The sequence below is a fragment of the Paramisgurnus dabryanus genome, chromosome 10, assembly GCF_030506205.2.
Source record: "Paramisgurnus dabryanus chromosome 10, PD_genome_1.1, whole genome shotgun sequence".
In the NCBI taxonomy this organism is placed as follows: domain Eukaryota; kingdom Metazoa; phylum Chordata; class Actinopteri; order Cypriniformes; family Cobitidae; genus Paramisgurnus; species Paramisgurnus dabryanus.
Genome location: NC_133346.1, coordinates 26,625,420 through 26,634,696, shown reverse-complemented (window position 1 = coordinate 26,634,696; position 9,277 = coordinate 26,625,420). Strand labels below are relative to the sequence as shown.

The window sequence follows — 9,277 nt, the reverse complement described above, 5'->3', positions numbered from 1 at the left end:
ATCATAAGAATGCCCCTGAAGGCATTTTAGGCCGAATTGGGCACTTTTGCATGAAAAGTCACAGTCCAAACTGAAATGTTGAAATCGCTTGAAAAATGCTTTTCTGAGCTGGAAATGCCTTTAAACGACATTTCTCATCATAAGAATGCCCCTGAAGGCATTTTAGGCCGAATTGGGCACTTTTGCATGAAAAGTCACAGTCCAACCTGAAATGTTGAATTCGCTTGAAAAATGCTTTTCTGAGCTGGAAATGCCTTTAAACCACATTTCTCATCATAAGAATGCCCCTGAAGGCATTTTAGGCCGAATTGGGCACTTTTGCATGAAAAGTCACAGTCCAACCTGAAATGTTGAAATCGCTTGAAAAATGCTTTTCTGGGCTGGAAATGCCTTTAAACGACATTTCTCATCATAAGAATGCCCCTGAAGGCATTTTAGGCCGAATTGGGCACTTTTGCATGAAAAGTCACAGACCAACCTGAAATGTTGAAATCGCTTGAAAAATGCTTTTCTGGGCTGGAAATGCCTTTAAACGACATTTCTCATCATAAGAATGCCCCTGAAGGCATTTTAGGCCGAATTGGGCACTTTTGCATGAAAAGTCACAGTCCAACCTGAAATGTTGAAATCGCTTGAAAAATGCTTTTCTGGGCTGGAAATGCCTTTAAACGACATTTCTCATCATAAGAATGCCCCTGAAGGCATTTTAGGCCGAATTGGGCACTTTTGCATGAAAAGTCACAGTCCAACCTGAAATGTTGAAATCGCTTGAAAAATGCTTTTCTGAGCTGGAAATGCCTTTAAACGACATTTCTCATCATAAGAATGCCCCTGAAGGCATTTTAGGCCGAATTGGGCACTTTTGCATGAAAAGTCACAGTCCAACCTGAAATAATGAAATCGCTTGAAAAATGCTTTTCTGAGCTGGAAATGCCTTTAAACCACATTTCTCATCATAAGAATGCCCCTGAAGGCATTTTAGGCCGAATTGGGCACTTTTGCATGAAAAGTCACAGTCCAACCTGAAATGTTGAAATCGCTTGAAAAATGCTTTTCTGAGCTGGAAATGCCTTTAAACCACATTTCTCATCATAAGAATGCCCCTGAAGGCATTTTAGGCCGAATTGGGCACTTTTGCATGAAAAGTCACAGTCCAACCTGAAATGTTGAAATCGCTTGAAAAATGCTTTTCTGAGCTGGAAATGCCTTTAAACGACATTTCTCATCATAAGAATGCCCCTGAAGGCATTTTAGGCCGAATTGGGCACTTTTGCATGAAAAGTCACAGTCCAACCTGAAATGTTGAAATCGCTGGAAAAATGCTTTTCTGAGCTGGAAATGCCTTTAAACGACATTTCTCATCATAAGAATGCCCCTGAAGGCATTTTAGGCCGAATTGGGCACTTTTGCATGAAAAGTCACAGTCCAACCTGAAATGTTGAAATCGCTTGAAAAATGCTTTTCTGAGCTGGAAATGCCTTTAAACGACATTTCTCATCATAAGAATGCCCCTGAAGGCATTTTAGGCCGAATTGGGCACTTTTGCATGAAAAGTCACAGTCCAACCTGAAATGTTGAAATCGCTTGAAAAATGCTTTTCTGAGCTGGAAATGCCTTTAAACGACATTTCTCATCATAAGAATGCCCCTGAAGGCATTTTAGGCCGAATTGGGCACTTTTGCATGAAAAGTCACAGTCCAACCTGAAATGTTGAAATCGCTTGAAAAATGCTTTTCTGAGCTGGAAATGCCTTTAAACGACATTTCTCATCATAAGAATGCACCTGAAGCCATTTTAGGCCGAATTGGGCACTTTTGCATGAAAAGTCACAGTCCAACCTGAAATGTTGAAATCGCTTGAAAAATGCTTTTCTGAGCTGGAAATGCCTTTAAACGACATTTCTCATCATAAGAATGCACCTGAAGCCATTTTAGTCCGAATTGGGCACTTTTGCATGAAAAGTCACAGTCCAACCTGAAATGTTGAAATCGCTTGAAAAATGCTTTTCTGAGCTGGAAATGCCTTTAAACGACATTTCTCATCATAAGAATGCCCCTGAAGGCATTTTAGGCCGTTTTGGGCACTTTTGCATAAAAAGTCACAGACCAACCTGAAATGTTGAAATCGCTTGAAAAATGCTTTTCTGAGCTGGAAATGCCTTTAAACGTTTTTTCTCATCATAAGAATGCCCCTGAAGGCATTTTAGGCCGAATTGGGCACTTTTGCATGAAAAGTCACAGTCCAACCTGAAATGTTGAAATCGCTCGAAAATGCTTTTCTGAGCTGGAAATGCCTTTAAACAACATTTCTCATCATAAGAATGCCCCTGAAGGCATTTTAGGCCGAATTGGGCACTTTTGCATGAAAAGTCACAGTCCAACCTGAAATGTTGAAATCGCTTGAAAAATGCTTTTCTGAGCTGGAAATGCCTTTAAACGACATTTCTCATCATAAGAATGCCCCTGAAGGCACTTTAGGCCGAATTGGGCACTTTTGCATGAAAAGTCACAGTCCAACCTGAAATGTTGAAATCGCTTGAAAAATGCTTTTCTGAGCTGGAAATGCCTTTAAACGACATTTCTCATCATAAGAATGCCCCTGAAGGCATTTTAGGCCGTATTGGGCACTTTTGCATGAAAAGTCACAGACCAACCTGAAATGTTGAAATCGCTTGAAAAATGCTTTTCTGAGCTGGAAATGCCTTTAAACGACATTTCTCATCATAAGAATGCCCCTGAAGCCATTTTAGGCCGAATTGGGCACTTTTGCATGAAAAGTCACAGTCCAACCTGAAATGTTGAAATCGCTTGAAAAATGCTTTTCTGAGCTGGAAATGCCTTTAAACGACATTTCTCATCATAAGAATGCCCCTGAAGGCATTTTAGGCCGTATTGGGCACTTTCAACCCAGTCTCACGGCAGTTCGTGACATAGTCACGTTATTTAATCTATTGATTCGTGTCCATGGACACGAATTTCCCCTTTTTTTCGTGCTAGTCAGAACGAATTTCAATCTAATGTATTTCAATAGGAAGTATTTTTCGTGCGTGCACCACGTTTTTTTTTTGTCCTTTTTTCGTGTCATTCAGCACGACTTTAATCTAATGTATTGCTATGGTATATTTCGTGCTTATAGCCTATTGCGTTTTTTGTTCTGGCACCCGAGAGCTGTATTGTTTTACTTTATTAGTCATTCATTTATTACACTTTAAGCGCTACTTTACTCAACATTTAATATGGAGATAGTTATCCTTTTTTATTTGCTTAATATTTTGCAGGATGATCACCATTGTAAACCGATGGCAATCGCTTCAAAATGTTGCCGTTTCTTTTCTAAGAATTACAATTTTTTGATCGGTTTCGTGTGTCAAATACAGCAGTAAATACTACAGTACCCATGAGCCTCATCGACCGCTACTATGGTGAAGGCACCAGCTAAAACTACATGTGGGCCCGCGGGAGATTCAAAATATTTTCTCAACACATCAACACTAACGTGTGTTTGATCATTCAACAATACGATGTTATGGCCATTGATTATGATTGTTTCTACTTTGATTGTAAAAAAGAAATAAAGTCAGTTTTGGACGCCTGCATTTCCCAGAATCCTCTGCCTCCGTTGCTATGGAGTCTGAGCCAGTCCTCTTTGCGATTGGGTGATTTCTTCTTCGGTACTCGTAATTGACAGGGATTCCCTCATTGCGCGCAAATCACTGTCCAGGTAAGGCACGATGCTTACAAGTAAAGTTCACGTTTTGTTTAAATGTTATAATTGACGCCTTTATTTGCCATTAAACTGACATTGCCATACCCCTACGAAAATGAACCATGTTTTTGTGATAAAAGTGTAACGATAGAAACCACGTTTTTTTCCGTATTGATGTAATTCTGTATTATTTTCATTACGCGCTCAAACCACTTTCCAGATAAATTACGAGGCTTGTAGAGTAATAAGATCACGTTTTGCTTAAATGCTATAAAAATAATGTATTTCTTTGCCATTATAGATTCACACACGTAGGGTAACAAATTAAAGTCCGTCCAAGGTTTTCTCATCATCAGAAAAGAAACCTGTGAAATTAGGCTTGTTAAATGGCTAGTCAGCTTTAACATAAGCTAACAACTCAAGTTATCTAGATGATGTAATTTTATTTCGATTATCGTGGTTCACACACAACGTCACGGTGACGTGTCAGTAATAACAATATTATCACTTGATCTAACTTAAGGTTATACAGCACATAACGCTGCCTGTAAATCTGCGATGACTAACCCCAGACACATGTATAATTACTCGCCTTTTTACAGTTGCACAGGAAATAGGAACCACGTGAATCTGTATTTATGTATCTTAAGTATTTATAATAAAATGCAAATCACTCACTATTAGGGTACACTTTTTAAATCTTATATCAACATAACACTATATAATTAACATTTCTGTCGTTCTCCCTGCAGATCCTGTCAAACACATCACCTGTCCGAACCTACTGTATACCTGATTTTTAAAACCCAAAGGCACTTTTAAGAGCCAACCTCTATCTCTTCATTATTTTCTTATCTTACATCTTCTCTGTTCTCAATATCTATATTTCTGTCCATACTCTTCAATCTATATCTTTATCTATCCCAGTCTTTATCTATTGCTCTTACTTTTCTCTCTGTCTGTTTTTGTCTACTTGTCTGTCTTACCCATCTTTGTCAGTCTGTCTTTATCTGGCTGCATTGCAATGGCCACCAAGCATAAACTCGATTCAAAGGATCCCCACTACCAAGAGGGGAGACGCATGGCTCTGGAGCTGAAACATGATCATATTCTAGCTGAAGCCAAGGTTAGAGTTTTTGTACACCTCAATCATTTTATACTTGAATATAACAAATTAAAGTAAAACGTTATGAGGAATGTGTAAGAATGATGAGTGCAGAAGATTTAATACAGGTATATTGCATTATGCATCCTACTATGCTCTGTGATGTGTTAATGAGGGAATATAATAATAATAATAGTATATGCAGTTCCATTCCTCTGAGTTACAGAGATTTGGAAAATCTATTCCAAGGCTCATTTAAGCAGTTCAACACCTTACTAAGACACTATGTTGTGTTTTACTTTCACTAGTTACAGTATATCACTCTAAAAACCGTTGGGTTATTTGTTTTACCCAACAGGTGGGTTAAACATATTGGGTTGTTGTGTTGGGTTATTCCGAGCTTGTATTGGGTTATTTCTATAACAACCCAGACCGATGGGTTAAAATCGGGCTCACGTCACGCATTTTGAATTTCAATGGTCGACAGGTGCCACTGCTGAGTGCGGACAGACACGAGAGGTACGTTTTAAAATATATATCTCTGTGTAATGTTTTATTTGCTACAAAGTGTCTTTAAGCTCTAACACACAGTAAACTATCAGCCACGATTTCTACAAATACTTGTACAAAAACGCTGTTGTCTAGTTTTTGTCCGTTACACCTGTTCCATTGATTAACTGTTACCGATGCCAAACGCGTTTTTAAACCATCATAAAGGTGGAAAAACATCGCAATTTATTTTAATACTAAACAGCACCAACAGCATGATCCCTTACGAAAATGAATCATGTCTTTTTTTAGTATTATAACGTTAGTTTCATGGCGTATTGATTGCCATATTGCTTTAACCGTGTTTTCTGTAACAGACAATGCTTTTTTGTTTAAAGTGTAGTAAAAACCGTTTTTAACTTTTGTAAGAGAATGCGACCGGCTGTTTTTGGCTCCAAATATTTTTTTAGCCGGCCTGTGTTATAGAAACAGAGCTGTAATATAAATGTGCTTCTGAATGGAAATGTCTTAAGAAGCTATTATATTGTCGTCTTACTGTCGCCTGATAAAGCGCTGTTTAATCCTGCACGTCTTTTACTGTTTACTGTAACCCCGGTAACGGTTGAACTTGCTCTTCAGCGACATCTACTGTCGAAGTAGAGTATTTATTCAGCTTGCCAGATGTGTTTGCTTTGAGATTTAATTCATTATTCTTTTCATTAAATGTAGACATTCTTGGAGATGTTGCATTAAAAACCTTACAAAATGGCCAGCAAGATGGTTCAGCCTTCCTACAGTACCAAGAAGCAAAGCAAGCATTTATAAATTTTCAACCTGTAAGTATCATTTATGACACTTGTTTTTTTATCCTGTTTATGTGTGCATATTTACATTGTGAAAATTCTGTCTTTAGGTCAGAAAACAAACATAATTCAGTATTTGGAGGAGGAGGTAGGACGAAGCCCCATGTCCTGTTATGGGATGAATTCGACTAATCACAAGCCTTTGTTTTCGTGGGGAGGCATGGCCCAGGAGCAAGACCAGCAGTTGACATGTGCTTTAATATTTTTTACATTTTAGACAGAGTATCGAGTATCCCAAGCCTTTCACTACTGTTAAGTAGTTTCTGTAACACAATACATTTTGTACCATGTGATGTTAGCTTAACACACTGTCACCTGTTTAAAGGGACAGTTCCCCCAAAAAATGAAAATTTTGTCATAATTTTCTTCCTCTCCTGTCGTTACAAACATACATTTTTTTTATTCTGATGACCATAAAGGAAGATTTTTTGAGTAATGTTTGAAACCAAACAGATCATGAGCCCCATTGACTGTCATAGTAGGAAAAAAAGAATACTATGAAAATGAATGGGGCTCATGATCGGTTTGATTTCAAACATTCTTTGAAATATACCTTTGTGGTTATCAAAGTAAAGACTTATATACAGGTTTATAAGAACATGAGAGGATGAAAATGATGACAAAATGTGTGAACTATGCTTTTAAGCAGTTTTTAGTTGGATAAGATTGAGTAGATTTGTTCTGTTCTTATGTTTTTGTTTATTTATGTATGTATATATGTATGTATGTGTGTATGTATTTATGCTTCTATACATGTATGTATTTATACATTTAAATGCAGGTGAAAATGACTAAATGAAAATAAAGCATTATAAATGTATTTGTAAGTTTTGTATTATTTATTTATAAAGCAAATAATAGTAATAAATAATAATAATAATAATAATAATAATAATGAGGTTAAAACAGCATTGCAAAAATAACCCAACAAATTGGTTATTTCATAACCCAACTAATTGGGTTAAACTTTCTACCCAATGCATTGGGTTAAAATAACCCAACAATGGGTCGGTGCTATAGTAACCCACCATTGGGTTATTTATTGGGTTATTTTTAACCCAACTGTTTTTAGTGAGTACTTTTAACATTATCAGTCTTACAATAAATATTTACTCCAATACACAGAGAGCAGCTGATAAAAGGAAACGTGTACGAGACCCTCCACAAACCTCTAAAAGGGACTCTGTAGGACGTGGAAAGCCGAGGGGGAGGCGAGGAGGGCGACGCAATGCCTCTGCTACAGGTTATATCTGAATTATTTGACATTTGTAGGAATTTACTATGACAATGTTAGACCAGCTCAAATTAGAACAATCTACTTGTATAATGAGATTTTAAAGTATTCAAATATCTAAAAAGACATAAAAAAGTAGATAAACCTATCAGTGACACTATTGTAGAAGACACTACCAAGTACAAAAATATGTCTTATTTTATAAATTGTTTAGTATATAGGTTGAAAAGAAGAACAAGAATAGAGTGTGATGGCCTAACTTGTTCTTATTCTTCTATGTTTTTCAGCCACATACCCCATGTTTGAGTGCTCCCTGTCATCCAGTGTTGAGGTTCCACTTACTGCAACCTCAACAAAACTAAATCCTCAGGAGGAATTTGGTAATTCACAGTGATGAATTTATGCATGTACAGTATGAAAAAAAAAATTCATTCTAATACTGATCAGTTGACTTTTAATTGTTCCTTATCTAAATGATCCCTTATCGCTTTATTTTTGTATTTTCTTTACAGAAAAAAATATGGAGAGGCTCTCTGATATTTTGTCATCATGTCCCGCTGCTGCTCAGCCTCAAAGTAGCTCTGCATCTTCATGGTCTTTTCGGCAGCAGAAAGCCTCAGAGCGCTGGAAAGAAGCAAGACCATACCACCTAAAATGCCTTATTTCAAAAGAGGCTGTTGGTCATTCTCTGTGCTGCCTTTGCAACGAGCCTGCTGTTATTAGGTTGGTTTTCATTAATACCAAACTTCAATTACCTTAGAGTGCCCTGCTTTATAGGCTAACATGCATGTATTTTGGGATGAGAGAAGACTTAAGGGCGATTTATAGTCGTGCGTAGGTCCTACGCCGTAGCTATCTGTAGCCTATGCGTAGCTCTGCGTAGCCTGACGCGCACCTCACAAAATTTCTAACAGTGCGTCGGCTCTACGCGGACCGCAAGCTCTGTGATTGGTCCACCAGAACCCCTCCCGTCAGGTAAAAAAACCGCGTCATAGGTATTTCCGTTTGAGACGGTGAAAACAAAGATGAGCCAAGTTGAGGAGTGATTTAACTCAAACTGCAACATAAGTCGCTGTTTATTTACTTCCATCATTGCTGGTCTTCTCAAATTATACACAACAAGTTGCTATTTCTTCTTCGTTTGTGGGTTAACTTGCTTAGCTTCTTCTTCTGTGGCGACTTCTGCTGTTACTGGGGTTACACGCGTGATTACTGCCAACCAGCGGTTTCGCGTGTGTTTGCACGTCGACGCGGACGGCGACGCACAAGTATAAATGAAAACCGACGCGGAACCTATGTCGTCGCTGCTACGCCGTAGGACCTACGCACGACTATAAATCGCCCTTTAGAAACCCAGATGAAAAACACATAAATGAGAAAAGTAAATCCAGGACCTTCTTGCTGTGAAGTGCTCAACACTGAGGCACTATGCAATCCTATACAATAAAATCAAACCTAGAAAAAGTGAAATAGCTTAAATTGAGTGTACAGTTCTTTATATGAGTTATTCACCTGAAATAATTTATTTTATTATAATGTTGTTTTATTTTCTCCTTAGGTGCAGAGAGTGTCTTCCAGAGGAGTGGTTCTGTGGGGACTGTGATGTACTGCATCACAAAAAACAGCCACTCCACAACAGGGAGTGTGTGATTCGTGGTTTTTTTGAAGCCATTCCTCCAACTAAATGCATTATTAAAGGGGAAGATGGATATTGCACCCATGAGCAAGGTACGTTCTCACAAAAGCTTTAATTTTGCTGTTCAATGTGTGTCTGCAGACAGTTCAAGATAATCTAAATTATTATTTATTTTTTTCTGATTTTTGCAGCTTGCATTTTGCCAACTGTGAAGGTGCCAGACTGTTCCTGTGGAGGCACGAACT

General features: G+C 38.0%; 1 long non-coding RNA gene across 1 annotated transcript; it reads left to right on the top strand.

Annotated features, from left to right (window-relative positions):
* The first annotated feature begins 5,168 nt into the window (after nucleotides 1-5,168).
* On the top strand, nucleotides 5,169-6,944 carry LOC141282859 (uncharacterized). Its single transcript, XR_012337698.1, has 3 exons — nucleotides 5,169-5,329; nucleotides 6,029-6,135; nucleotides 6,213-6,944. It is a non-coding gene; the product is annotated as an uncharacterized lncRNA (long non-coding RNA).
* Nucleotides 6,945-9,277: the final 2,333 nt, after the last annotated feature.